We start from the raw sequence: 14,649 nt of genomic DNA on the forward strand, positions 1-14,649 counted from the left end.
TCGGCCGGGATAAGCATCCCGGGTAAGGAACGCCGGCAGGGACAGGGATCCCATGGAGCGGCCGGGATAAGCATCCCGGGTAAGGAACACCGGCAGGGACAGGGATTCCTGGAGCGGCCGGGATAAGGAACCCGGGCAAGGAACTCCTTGGGCGGCCGGAACAAGAATACGGGATAAGGAACCCCTGGCGGAACCGGTGTAAGGATCCTGGGTAAGGAAACCTGGGGGAGCTGAGACAGGAACCCCGGGTGAGGAACACTGGGGACGCCGGGATGAGGACCCGGGGTGAGGAACACTGGGGGCGCCGGGATGAGGACCCGGGGTGAGGAACACTGCGGGGCCCGGACCAGGCCGAGGGAGGTCTGGGCTGAGGACGAGCCGCGGGCGCTGCTGTGGGGAGGGCGCGGGCGCTGTGCCCCTGAGGGACCGTCTGTGGGGGATCCCGGGCAGGGCTGAGGGGTTTGGGCCGGGAGAGCAGCGGCCCGGACGAGCTCCTGGACATCGGGGCTGGGCTTCTGTGGCCGGGGGGGGCGCCCCCCCCGCCGCCTTTCTGCTCCCGTTAGGCTGAACTGAAGCGGCGCTGGCTTTGTTGAGAAGCTGCGCTGTGTCGCTGGCGAGATGTGAACCAGGACGCTCGACTTGCGCTGTGAGTTTATCCCATCCCTCAGCGCAGCCTGGGAGCTTCGTTCCCACTCTGGGCAGGGACACCTTAATGATTGTGTGATTCAATAAAATGTATGTATTAGGAAGTTATGCTGGTAAGCACCAGCTGACCTCATCTAGGTTTGGTGCAGATGGGGATCTTTCTTAATAATAGTTACAGTCTAAAACAAACAAAAAAACCCCGCACCCAAACAAATCTGGAAAAGGTCAGAAGAAGAAATGAAAGTTGTGTTTTGGGTTTTTTTGTTTGGTTGTTTTACTCCCTTGGGAAAAAAGGAAAAGAAACTTTTCTGTGGTTTTGAATAAAAAACTAGTTGCAGAAACTACTGTCAAAGCTGTGATATCCATATCCTTAAATTATATTTTATATAATCAACAGATATCTCAAAATATGCTATGTTGTAGAATTAGCTTTTTCCTACAAGGTACAGGGAGTAGAGTTATCAGTTCTGTGTTGTGTTACTGACTCGGTTATAATCCTATAATTCTAAATTAAGTTTTCTTAGAAATGTGTTACATATTTGAAAGAATGCAGAAGCACAAGCTCTTTCTTAGTGTGCTGGGTTTTAGGTCTGTAAAAACTTTGTTCTCAGGACAAAGGTATGTTAATGCCTTTTATTTCCTAATATTGTCAGTATTTCCAAATATTTTCTGTTTGAGAGTATAGTCAGATTCAGTGAAGTGTGTGTGCAGAGCAGCTCCTTGAAGATAATTGTCCCTGTCTGCAGAGTAACTGAACAGGTTTGTGTTCATGTGTATCCCATGGTTTCTAGGTGCTAATTTTACATGGTGCTTGTTTAAAGTTTGCATCTTGGTTTCTGTTTGTTTAGAGTTAAAGACTGGTGTAGCTGTTTGTGTTTTCCTCCAAATATCTTTTTATGGTGTTAAGGAACAGCCCTCTAGGGAAAGGTGGGCCCAGAACTCCTGGGCAGCCTCTCCATGCATCGACATGACCTGGGGCCTGCCTGTTTCTTCTGTGGTCTCGGACCTTTTGGAAAGAATGATCTATTTTTTTTTCCACATAAGAGTTCTTCTGTGCATGGGATGATCGATGACGTTCAGGTGGCTTTTTAAATGTTTTTTAAAAAAGATCATAGAACCATAGAATGGTTTGGGTTGAAAGGGGTTTTAAAATCTTGTTCCAACCCTCTGCCATGGCAGGGACACCTTCCATCAGACCAGGTTACTCCAAGCCCCATCCAGTCCGGCCTTGAACACTCCCAGGGATGGGGCAGCCACAGCTTCTCTGGGCAACCTGTGCCAGGGTGTCCCCACCCTCACAGTTAAGAATTTCTTCCTGCCCTCTCTCAGTTTTCCATTCCTCCTTGTCCTGTCACTCCAGGCTCTTGTAAATAGTCTCTCTCCATCTTTCTTGCAGGCTCCCTTCAGGTACTGAAAGGCAGCAGTTAGGTCACCCCAAAGCCATCTCTTTTCCAGGCTGAATAATCCCAATTCTCTCAACCTTTCCAGATGTTTTTTTTAATGTTTTTTCTTTCAGTGCATCAGTTTTGCTGGGCAAACCTTGGGGTCTGGTCTGTACTTGACAGCATGGGAGGTCTCCTGAGAGACCAGATGGTTGTTACCTGCTGGAAGCATTTTCCAGCTGGGTTCTGCAGCTTTGTTGTGCTTTTTACTGGAAGTATAAAAATAATGGTATTTCCAAGCTTTTCTGGGGAAAAGAAGAAAAAATGGCAAAACAGAAGGAAATCAGCACTACCATGCAGCATGCTCAGGTGTGTTGATACCAAGCTGCCTCTGCAGACAGTCTAAGGCTTGGGTTTATTTGGTGAGTAAAAAGATGATTTTTATGGGGCTCAGCTTCTCCTGTGTGGGGACAAGCCCATTAGTGGCTTTCACACCACACATAAAAAAAAAAAAGGTGTTGAGAATTGTGGATAAGAGACTTGGCAAGGTTTTGGAGTGTGCTTTGGGACTTGGGAGCAGTTCAGGTGCAAGATGGGCAATGGAAGATGTAAGAAAGGCAGAAAAAGAGCATATTTGCCCAATCCCATGGGGGTTAGAAAGTTCAACCTCAAACATCTTTGCCATCCTCAGACTTCAACCTGACCCACTACCCCCTTCTCCCTGAGCTCTTCCCCTTCTCATGTCCCTGAAACTGTCTCTTTTTCTTTAACAGAGAAGTTAAACACTAAATAATTACATAAATTCTTGCTGGTGCATTTTCCTCTCTTATTTCCTCCTGCATTTAATTTAGGGCTGGTTAGTTAAGTATATACCATGTCCTGCACGTGACTGAGAGAGTGGTTTTTTGGCTTCTAAAGTGAATGGGAGGTGGAGGGACTGGGAAACGGGATAGAGATGGGTGCTTTGGTAAATAAAGCTTTAGACTGGGAGTGAAGGATGTCTGATGCCAAAATAATGCGTTGGTTGAATTGTTTCTGTGATTTATTTTTGCCTTAGCTGACACTTGGTGCAAGTTTTAACAAAATATTTCCGTGAGAACAAAGCAGTGGAAATGGGGGTGGGGAAGAAGCAGCTAAGCCAGGGTACCGCACTGTAAAAATCACACTCAAATTGCAGGACAAACACTGGTAATTCCATTAGGCTGTTCTGATTTTTCTGTCCTGTTTCTAGGTCTTACAGGATGAGTCTTTTCAATGGTCAAAGTAATTCAGAAGTGTTGGCAGGAATCAAACTTTGCAGCTGTCAATTTTAACAAGTTCATATTATCCTATAAAGTCTTCAGTCTGATAAATTTTTGTTCTGTTCATGTCAGGTGTTAAAGCCCAGAAGATCTGTTACATTATCATTATTCTCGTTTGTAACATAAACCATCTGTGCTGTCATTTATACCCTTTACAGACTTTATCACCCCTTTTCACATGAGTCTGAAAGCACTTCTTGCAGATTATTAATATTATCAGGGCTTTGTATTATTTTTTATCACACTGTTGGTATTGCTGAAAATGTTTCGACATGACCTTAATGTTTAGTTTGAGACTTTTGCAGCAGATAGAGGAATGCAAGTATTTCAAAACTTGTTAGCTCCTATTGTTTTCCTCTTTGAAACTTGTTTTACATAAGAAGGTACTGTGGCCTTGAAAAGGCACTTGGTATTTTTTTTTTTAATTCTGTAGTTTTCCAGCTAAATGAAAACCTAATAAAAAAATCAAAAAGAAAGGGTTCTTTGTTTAATATGGCAACTGAATCTTATCTGTGAAAAAGCATTAAATCACTCCTAGTTCATATGCTGAATTAAATTAAATTATGCAAATCCAAGATCAGTTTTAAAGTAAAACAATTGTTTAGCTGTATTGTTCATAATCTTTCTTGCAATTTCCTTTTTTCTTCAGCAGAATCTTGATTTTTTTTGTATTTTTAATTGATTAACAACTTTTCACTTGCATCTCTCTCTGCACCTTGCCATAACTACCAAGATCTTTTTTTTTCCCTTGTCTGTTATTTCAAGGCAAAAGCATTGCTCAGCTTCTCATTAAAATAAGATGCAGAAGTGCTGTACAATTGGTGAGCAGTTAAATTGGTGAAAAGACAACGCAACATTTAACTAAAATTGGCAAACTGGTGTTGTATGCTGGCACTACCTGGAATAGGGAACTTCAGATATTGTTTACTTTGCAGTAATTTGAGGATCTTTTCATAATAATAATCTGTGTATCCTTGTTGCTATGGGAATGCGTGGTAAAGCTGGAATTAAGTGTTATGGCTCCTTTTTGCAATCAGAAGGGACAGGCAGATAGCTGAGAAAGCAAAAATTCTTGTTTAGAAACATGCAGCTCCTCTACTAGCACTTCTAACTTACTTGAGTGTTTATGTGGTTTATGATGGAGTTTTTTGAGGTGAGAGGATTTGATTTTAGTTTATTCAATGTCTGTCAGGATACCTAAGGAAATACATGACTCAGTTTTGAAAGGGAGAAAAACATTTAAAGAAAGAAAGGTTAATTCTAGTGGTTTAATGTCTTGGGCAACTATTACTTTGCATGTGCATTGAACACTCCTGCTTCAGGAATGTTTGTGGGAGATAGATATGAGTGTAACAGATTGAGAGAGGAAGGGTTTGTAGTTGCTGGGTCTGGTTTGTTCATCCCTCTTTCCTGAAAAATTTGAGTGATGGGTGTTTCTGGACTCAGCATTTGCTGGATGCTAAAAGAGCAAATACAAGTGCACACCAGTCAGTCATTCCCTGTATGTTTATGTGTGGATTGCATGGACATATGAGTCTCATCTCACATTATTATGAACTCCGAATGATCAAAATCTCTGAATTGAAGTCACCAAATGAGACTTTATTAAGAACATGAGTATATTTTTAACTTCTGATGGTTCAGAAAGAAAAGTTGTGGCATAGTTGAATTTGGTTTTTTTCCCTTCAGTTTTTCGTGCTAGACAGTTGTAAGTGAAGCATGTCATTTTTGATTAATGGTCTGATTTGAAGAACGGAGGCTTTTAAAAAGAAGAAAAAATACTGGTACTTTATTGATGCTCTTGGGATCGCGTAAATCATGACGCCCTCTCTGAGCTGCTCTGGGGCGGTCACTGGCGACATCCGGTGGCCGAGTGCGGAATAACAGCCTCTGGCAATCTGTCCCGAACTCCTTGGGATTCTCCAGCCAACAGCCTCTGGCAGTCTGTCCCGAACTCCTTGGGATTCTCCAGCCAACAGCCTCTGGCAATCTGTCCCGAACTCCTTGGGATTCTCCAGCCAACAGCCTCTGGCAGTCTGTCCCGAACTCCGTGGGATTCTCCAGCCAGCAGCCTCGGCATTAGATGTGGCCGGGTGGAGGGGCACGCTCAAGTCCTTAGGCTGCTGTCCTGACGGTCCCAGCGGCGTGGAGAGGAGGTCACGTTAAGCTGGAAGCTGCGTGCTCTCTCTGCACGTACATGCCCTCTTACTAAGGTCTTAATGCTGCTTTTGGAACTATGGACTGAGCAAATATTGTGTCTTGCTATTGTCTGCGTGGCAACGTGGTATCTTCCAGAAAGGAATGATGAGCCAGCTTATCTCAGAGTTGCTTGTTTCTCAGTCTGACTTCCCATTTGTGTTCTTTGCTGTGAAAGGACAGTGCTGAGTGCCAGGCTGGCGAGGTTATAAAAGCAGATGAAGACAGTTAAAGTTTTTACCCCCACTGTTATAATTGGGAAGTATTTTGTGAGATAAACTTTATGATTTCTGTTCCATATTTTATTTATGGTCAGTTTATACTCTTAAACTCTTGTGCCAGTATTGTTCTTGAGTAGCTCCCCTCCCTCCTCAGCATTTATTCCTTTGATGTATTTGTAGATAGTAATCGTATGCCTGCTCAGTCTCTGTCTTTGCCAAGCTACACAAGGCAAAGCATCCAGCGGCTTCTTGTGAAATAAACAGTCCATTACCTGCATCATCTAACCCTTCCTTCTCTGACTTGATTATGGCTTAATTATCAAGACATTGGCCTCAGCAAAGAGCACTGCTGAGAGCCTGCTATGACCCTGTGAAATATAGGTTCACTTAAGCATTGTGAACAAACATGGCTTGAGAGCAGGGTTATTAAAATGCATAAAGCTCTTGACTTTGCTTTTTATCCCTGTCTTATTTTGGGGCAACAGGCTGCTGAAGACATTGGAAAGGTGTTTGTGGATCTCAGAAAAATAAATTCCCCACCCAGGGGTTCATGGGTGCTAACAAAAACATAGAGTTCTGTTGTGATTTGCCAGCAGGGATTGTCTGTGTTGCTGGTTACAGCAGATCTCTTGATCAGAATGTCTGGAGTGGGAATTCCTGCATACTTTCTCCTTTGTCCTTCCCTTTCATTATTTTATTTTTTATGACTGAGTCCTAAATTACTTAAAGAGTGAAAAAACAGTTAAACATGAGCTTCCAGAGGAGTATGGAAAAATCACTGTGCATTTGGGTATCATGGAAAGGAAAAGCTGATTTATTTTTTATCTTTTATGGCATTGGTGAAGCTGCTGCTGGAGTTCCATGTATAGTTCAAGAGTAAGCACTGTCTAAAGGCTCCTGGAAACGAAGAGCTGAAGAGAGTGCCTTGCATGGGTTCAATGTCCACATCCTTGGTGCCTTAGCATCTTTCATGGAGACTCAAAAGTAAATTTTCCTGTATGGGATAGAGCCAACATAGTTTTGAAACCCTTTATTTCAGCCTCTTCCATCCTCCTGTTGTCACTTAGATGACATCTTTTCCTTTTGTCTGCTACAAAACATTGAAAATTGAGCTTAGGGCATGATAAAGATTCAGCAGAGCCTCCAGCTGTCAGACTGCACAAAGAGCATGCTTTGGAAACTGATAGTCTGTGAACTCTCACGGGCACACAGGGATCTCAAGTTTCTCTTGTTGCTTTGAAACTGGAGAGGGTCTGACAAATTACCTTGACGTGGGGATGTTCTGGAGTAGCTAAATATAAAAAAATGGGTAGTGTGGGATGTGACTGGCGAAGACATGTTAGTGATCTGCATGTTCTGGGGAAGCAGATGAGGAAAATGAGGAGAAGTTTTCCCTGCTTAGGCTTGGTAGATGTTTGTGCCTGTGCAATACATCTGGAACTTCAGAGAATTGCTTAGGCAATGATGTTAGAGTTGGGGCTTAGAATTACCAAGCACACAAATGTTGTGTGTCTTGTATTCCCCTATATCTGCACATGTAGGGGATTATCTTCTTACCTGTTCACCAGCAACTGATTTAAGCTTGGGTTGTTAAGAAGAGAGTCTTGAAAACATAATAGTTTTGTATTTTGAAGAATGAGCTCTGATAATGAAGTGTACTTAAAGTAAATTACTGTTGTGAAAGAATTTCTAAAATATTCCAGTAAATAAAACATCGATTTTATGTCATTGTAGGTATTTTGGCACCAGTGTGTGGTAGTAGAAGCTCTTTTTCCAGTTATAGCAAAGTTTCTTCACATCCTTTTATTATGGTTGTTGCTGAATTCAGGCTGAAATTTCCCAGACTTCCTGTGGTGTAGAAATAAATTCTTTGGAAGAATTTCAGCAAATTTTATTAATCTTTGGGAAGACTTCTTACTTATTTCCAGGTTTCTTCTGTATGAGGATGCTTGTAGTAAGTGACAATGTCTAAATTGAAGGAATTAAATGGTGTTATTTCAGAGTCACTAAATTATTAATGCAGTTGTGTAAGTAATTTTTTCCTTTCACCTTTCTCTGTAGGGTGGATCATTGGTGTTGCCTGTTCATGTGGTGTTTTGCTCAGCTTAAAATGGCCCTGAAAATTGTCGCTCTTGGAGTCCTTTCTTGTAATCCCAAACTTGAAAGGGCATCAGAGCACTTTTTGATTGTGGAATTTGCAGGTGCACCACAGTGTCACAGTGACTTTTGCATTGTATCTTGTAGTGCAGACATTCAGAACAAGGCTTTTTCTGTGAAAGTCTGCTGCTGACTGTACTTACTAATGTTTGTGTGCCCAAGGATTGTGAGTTGGGCAAATGCTGTCCTTGTTTCATTGATTGAGAAAGTGATGAGTGAATGTTGCCCCTTGCTGGGAATTACTCAGCAAGCTGTGCTGTCACAGTCAGGACTAGGAAGTGTTTGTAGGCCAGGTTCTTGTTCAAATCCACTTGGATAAATACTTTATTTCTGTCTTATTTGAGATAACCATCTCAGTGCATAGCTCTAGTGCCAAGTCAGACAGCAAAGCTGTTGGACCTCTTCACAAAAGAAAATGCTGTTAGCGAGCATGAACCTCCTCTGAGCTGCTTGTGGCTGTTGTGTTGAAATGGGAATGGATCAAAACTTAATACTACATGCAGGTGACCATTGTAACCTCCATGTTTGATTTGCAGCACCTGTTGGCTGTGTGTTATTTGAGAGGCTGATTAGTTCTGTATCTTCTTTCCTATGTTTGTGGTCGCAAGAAGTCATCTCAATATGTTGGGTTCAGTGGGAGGTGCTCACAGGAGAAAGGAAATGACTTCTCTGTTGTCGCTGTGGTCTGATGAGATAAGCACAAGTGCAGAAGGCTGAGACTTGGATTCTCTTCAAGGTTTGCAGCAGACTGGCTGGATAGCTGTGGTTCCATTACAGGCAACAGGCACAAACCTCATCTTTGACCCCCATGGCAGAGCCTTGCTCAGTGCAAAAGCCAGAGCCCAGCACTGGGGCAGTTTTCCTGTTCTCTAGAATCCACCTGAGGACGCAGCATTTGTTGTTTAGCTGTTCAGAGGCTTCTGAGAGTGCAATTTAAGCATAGATTAGCTTTCAGAGTGTTTTCAAATACAGTGTTATTTGCCAGAAAAAAAAAAAAAGAAGAAAACATAGTATATAGAATTTAGAATACAAATAGCCCAATTACAATATCTCTTTCTGTAGTTTACCCTTTGCCTGGGATTCTTTCAGATCTGCCTTTATAAAATAGGATTGCTTCTGCTGCAACTTCTGTCAGCTTGATCTGAGAATAGCCATGAGAGTAAAATAGAGCATCTCTTATCCTCTTATTACTCCTTTATTGGATGACCACCTCATCCACACCTGGATGCAGTCACATCCTCTACCTGGTGATGTCAGTACAAGGAAAGCTCCCCCTCACAAGGAAGTTCTTGGTTGGGTCCAGCTGCTCATGGCAGAGTGGGATTTGGGGGACAGTTTCCTTTGTGGCTCCTCTGTTAGTAGGTCTTTGTCACCAGCATGGAATTGGATGAAAAGAGAAGATTGAAAAGGGGTATTCTCAAATGTGTTTGAAATATTATTTTACACAGTTTATTAGAATATTTAGAAACTATGTTTCCCATGTTTATGCCAGGGTCTTCTAAATTGTTCTAAGAAGGTAGGTTAGCAATCTGAGCATCATATTTTAAAATATTTGCCTTAATTTAGAAGCCAAAATTTGTGATTTGGCATTTTTATAGTTTTGTATAGTGCTTTCTAGCTTGAGTTTTATAATTGTACATTGGATTATTCTACACTTTTTCAATTGGCCATCTGGTCTTTTGCAGCTCTTTACCATCTCTTTCGTTCATGAATTTCTGTCAATAGGCTTTCAGTTACTCAAGTTTGAATGTTAATTCATTGCACTTTGGACCTGAAGGCATGCCTGAATGTTCTAGATCTCACCTGTCTCCACCATATTTTCTAGTGTTCGATGCAAAATCAGGATAGGTCTTTCTAGTTTGAATGCAGAATCTTACACCAAAAAAGAAACCAACCTGAAAGTTTTCTTTTGATGAAAATAGCCACTGTATGGTTTTTATGATTTATGCATTTAAAGCTATGCTTGATCCAATCCAGAAGTTGTTTTTGCATTCTCTTTCTATGGATGTGCAGTATAATATTCAAAACAGGTTTTGTTTCTGAATTGATGTGAAGACCTGCTTATGTCCCCAAAAGATGAGTTCACAAAAGTGGTAGTTTCTATTTTTAAATTTTTTTTTAAATTATTGAACCCCAAAGCACTGAGCAGCTGGGCCTTTTTCCCTTTATTCTCTCTTACCTCTGACTCTTATTTTTTCCCTCCAACCAATACTGTTTAAGGCCATTTCCTTGGTTCTGTCTCCCACCTACAGCTCCTCTTTCCATTGCTAAACAGGATTGTACCCTGAAGCTCAGTCCTGGTGGGAGGGCAGGAATTGATTTCATAAAAGGCAAGTAGCTTGGTAGACGTAATTTTTTTGATCTTCCCATAGACTTTGTGTTTTATCTTTTTCCGCCTTTCTATTCTACTGATACCATTTTCTCTGTGCTGCAAATGAAGAATTACATGGAGCTTCTTTCTGACTGTGCTTTACATTTGGAAGCGAGATGTAGCTGATATGAGAGGATGAAATAATTCTCTTGGCAGTTACATCTTGTCTCTGCACTTTAGTGTAGCCTCTCATGCATTTTATTCCCTTCCTGCCTGATGACTTAAATGCTCTTGTCTTTGCCTTCAGCAGGCTTTGTGGGAATGCTGGAAAAACCCCTTCTCCCTCTGCTTGGGTAAAACAACAAAACCAGCTATGGGAGTGTGTGTCCTGGAGAAACTCTGCATTCCTGAGGGGTGCTCTGTGCTTCCCCTCAGTGCTCAGATGGTTTGTTGATCCATCTTCTGCTGGGGAGTGGTGCCAGTGAGGAGAGGTCTCTGCAGGCTCCTGCATCAGGGAAGTGCAGCATTGATGTGTTCTCCCTGCCTTGGCAGCTCTGCTTTCAAATGCAAACCACATGTCCTGTGCATGCATGAGCTGCTTCCCGCTGCCCAGAGCTCCACGTTTGTTCTCAGCTTGTTCTTGAACTTTCAATAATGGTGAAAATAAAGGGAGGGTCTGTTTGTATTGTTTATAGTAGGAAAGAACAGTGCAAGATTTCATCTACTGCTGCTCAGATCCCTTGCTATTTTTGGTATTTGACCTCTGCAGAGAAGACTGCCAGAACTACAGGTCATTTTCATTATGTATTTCTACCCTCCTATTCCGAAGTTACTCTTACATTAGCGATTAAATCTTTGAGAATGTGCTGGTTTTCCACATTTTCACTCTATTTTTCAAAGGAAAATTTGTATTTCTATATATTTTTGAGCTAACATTCCCTTTTGGAAAAGGGAACTATGCAACTTGGCAGCATCTTCTGTACACCACTCAAAGGAAAAGGGAAATAACTTATGATTTGCTGGTTTCTCCTTTGAAAAACGTTCTGGATTGAAGAGGACTGATGAGCCTGTTGGCTTGAACTGAGGCTGCGACGTTTAGAATACTGCACAAACAGCACAGCAGTATGTGCTGGGACAATGCTAAGTGCTTAGTTTCTGCAGATAGGTACTTGCTTTTCATTTCTCCACCATTGGAAAGGGCTGCCTTTGGCACAACTGTTTGCTTCCAGTCTTGCTGTGTGGTTGTTTTTACACTCCACCAGTGAAAAACACATAACAAAGGCATCTGAAAATCCTGTCCTGCCTCTTTGGCATCACTTCCACTTCGTGCCTTCTATTCTAAACATTGAGTTTATTTCTTTTTTAAAGGAGCCTTGTAGGATGCCCTGGAGGTCAAAATATTTTAGGCTGTTTCAGAGAACTGTATTTATTCTGAGTTCCCAAGATATAATGAGTTTTGAGTATTCTTCCAGAAGCTTATTGGTTTTGGTAGTTGTGATACGCAGGAGACGTGCAGGGGTTGCATGTAACTGTGTACTTAATTCATTCATGAGTATAGTTCCAGAAGTCTAGCTATAATAACACAAAAGTTTCAAGTTTAATTTATAGAATGTGGCTTTTCCTGGCTCGGAGGCTGCAGGTGTGAATGCAGCTGAAAGATTCAGCTGTTCCACATAAGGAATGGTGATCCCTAGGGATGGGATTGCACCTCTGTTTCAAAGACAGGTGACTGGCCAGAGCCAGACACCTTCAGCCAGGTACTAATGTGTCATCCCAGTGGTGGTGGTTTCCTGGCACCTTGACATCACCTGGATTTTGTCAGTATTGAGACTACAGATCCAGACTGCGGGCCACTGTGAGCTGGAGAAAGTGAAAAACCTGAATTAATTGAACTACCTCACATTCTGAGCAGAGGAGGAACCATGGGGAAAGAAGAGCTTTTGGCCAGTGACCTCTGTGATTTCTTCTGAGACTGGAGCAGTCCAAGAGCAAGCTGTCGGTGCCCTACAAAGTCTTTGTGTCAGAGAGTTTGTCACATGAACATGAGCAGTTCTCCTCGCTGATCATCACAACTGGCTGTTGTGCTTTATCCACAGTATGTCACGTTTCAAAGACTCTGATTTTGCCAAAGGATTCTTTGGAAAACAGATACCTCTGTTGTTGAACTTAAGGAACTAAAAGTGCTTCAGTGCAGAGGACCATGTGCTTTGTATGTGGCTGCACTCCAGTGCTTAGTTATCTTCTATTGTGCTTGGAAGACCATTGTTTCCTATTTGTCTCATAAATTTAACACAGATCCTATTCCTGCCATTTAAACTTTCCCATCAAAATACAACAGTGACTTCCCTTTCTGAAAAGGAAGGGCTGGCAGCTACACCCTGAAGTTTGAGCATGAATTGTTTATATAACCTTCAATCACAATTTCATAATAGTCTTTCTTACCAAGGCAGACATTTTACTGGGTTTTTAGCAAAAACCTGGCTGCCATTGAACACAATTTTAAGGCTTCTTAGTTGTTGCAGTGGAAATAGAATTGAAAACTGAACCCTTCACCTTCCTGATGGTAGAAATTGCAATTCTGTCTGAAAACATGAACAGCGTTTTGTGGTATTTCAGAATAGCTGTACTTAAGTCATTCTGGGCAAAAGTTTAAGAGTTGTCTTGAGCTAATTTTATTTCCCAGAAAATATTATTAAAACTGAATGAACCTGCTTTTGCAGACTCTGGCTTTTTACAACTTCTGGGTATTTGTAGAGTTCCCTCGCCTTCCCCAGCAGTAAAAGCTCTGACATGAGTGTTGTAGAAACTGCTTATTGGAAGATATTCTCTATCACAGTCAGTAATATTTAAACAACTGCAGCTTGCCTTCCAAATGGATGACATTTGTCAGGAACATGTCTGTTTGAGTTTACTTGGCCTTTTGAGTAGACAAAGTCTGAATATTTAGAGCTTAAAATTCAGGTCAGCTTGGAAAACTACATTTTTCTTACAAGACATTTACAGAGAGAACCTGATTTTTTTAGTAACCATAGCACTGCAGGAGAGCTGGTTTGCAAAAACTCCTTTCTCCACCCTCAAGCATGTGTGTTTGAAACTCTCTTTAAATAGAAGGTTCCAATGTAATTCTTCAGTAAATTGAATTAAGTAGTTTTCCTAACTAATAATGTTAAAATATTTTATTTCTTCAGTTTATATTATTAATTTGCATGGGTGTTTAACAGTTTTGTGTTTAAGCAGTGTGGCAAACAGCGTTTGAGAACAGTTGGCTTTATGTAATAGTTCTAGTAAAAGCTTGTTTCATTTGAGGACGTACCCAGAAAAGTAAGTAAGGAACAAGTTCAGTGGGTAGGTTGTACACAGGGTAATCCCAGAAAACACGCTGAACTTCTTTGCTTCAGAGGGGAAAGGAGTTTCCACAGGATGTCTGCATTTTATGGCAAAAATGACTGGTAGATGTTCTCTGAAAGGTTGCTTTGATGTAGAAGATTAACCTGGGGACCTCATTGTCCGGATACTGGTGAGGCAAATCGCTTAGGGAGATTACTTGTGACTTGGGAATTAAGTTTTTATGTGTGCCTACTTAAGCTGTTTTTTAAGAATTTGCTTGTTTGTCACATGGTGTTGTGAATATTTGTGTGCACCAAACCAGAGGAGGAGGGAAAGCAAAACCCTGAAACCACAAACAGCACCAAGAACAAAAAAAGCAGAATGCAGCTTTGTCATAGCAACTTTTCCTTTGTTTTTGGTCTCTCATGGACCATTAAAATAATTATGACTAAAGCAAGTAATACATGGAAACTTGCACATTCTGCCCCTAAAAATCCAGCCTGAAGAATTTGCAGAAAAATTGATGATAAAACAGCTGGGAAGGCATGAGAATATTTTCTTGCATTCTGTGTCTGCCTGATTTTTACTCCATTTCTGTTTGGATTTCTTTTTTAAAGGGTCTTTTCGTGCATGTGGTACCTTGGATTGGCTGCTGGCCCAGACCTTAAGGAAATATCAGTACCAGTGAGAAATCACTGGAGTGTTGACCCCTTAAAACCTGCTGTGATTCCCTCAATGTTTGGGTTTTGATTCTTTTTAAACACAGAACAGTGGTCTAATTGAATGTGTGTTTTTAACAGAAGTGGATGACCGTATTAACATACCTCCATCTTCTTTAAAAAATGGTTGTAGTTTGTGAACCACTAAAACCCTTGCAAATATCTCTTTAAAATGTAAATACTGCTGTGCTTTTTCTGACTCTGAATTGATGGTATCTTTACTGCAATTACAGAATAGAATTTTCTGGTGTGTTATAGAAAGGAAAACTGTATTTTTCCTTTTAGAGCATATTTTAGAAGTGAATCTATGAGAGGATCAGGAGAAATTTGTTTAATTTTGGTTTTGCTGGGTAAAGTTTGCATTTGTGTGCATCACTGAAATAGTTTGGG

General features: G+C 41.4%; 1 protein-coding gene across 2 annotated transcripts in view; it reads left to right on the plus strand.

Annotated features, from left to right (window-relative positions):
* Positions 1-6: 6 nt before the first annotated feature.
* The window catches only part of WDR89 (WD repeat domain 89), a 17,336-nt gene continuing 2,693 nt past the window's right edge, over positions 7-14,649 (plus strand). Inside the window, exons 1-2 of one of the 2 annotated variants that reach the window (XM_017738827.1) lie at positions 7-211; positions 564-646. The gene's annotated coding sequence lies outside the window, so the exon portion shown is untranslated. The remainder of the gene's footprint in view (positions 212-563; positions 647-14,649) is intronic. The other variant, XM_008637269.2, reaches the window with a different exon arrangement.

The sequence above is a fragment of the Corvus brachyrhynchos genome, unplaced genomic scaffold (genome assembly GCF_000691975.1).
Source record: "Corvus brachyrhynchos isolate BGI_N302 unplaced genomic scaffold, ASM69197v1 scaffold245, whole genome shotgun sequence".
NCBI classification, from domain to species: Eukaryota; Metazoa; Chordata; class Aves; order Passeriformes; family Corvidae; genus Corvus; species Corvus brachyrhynchos.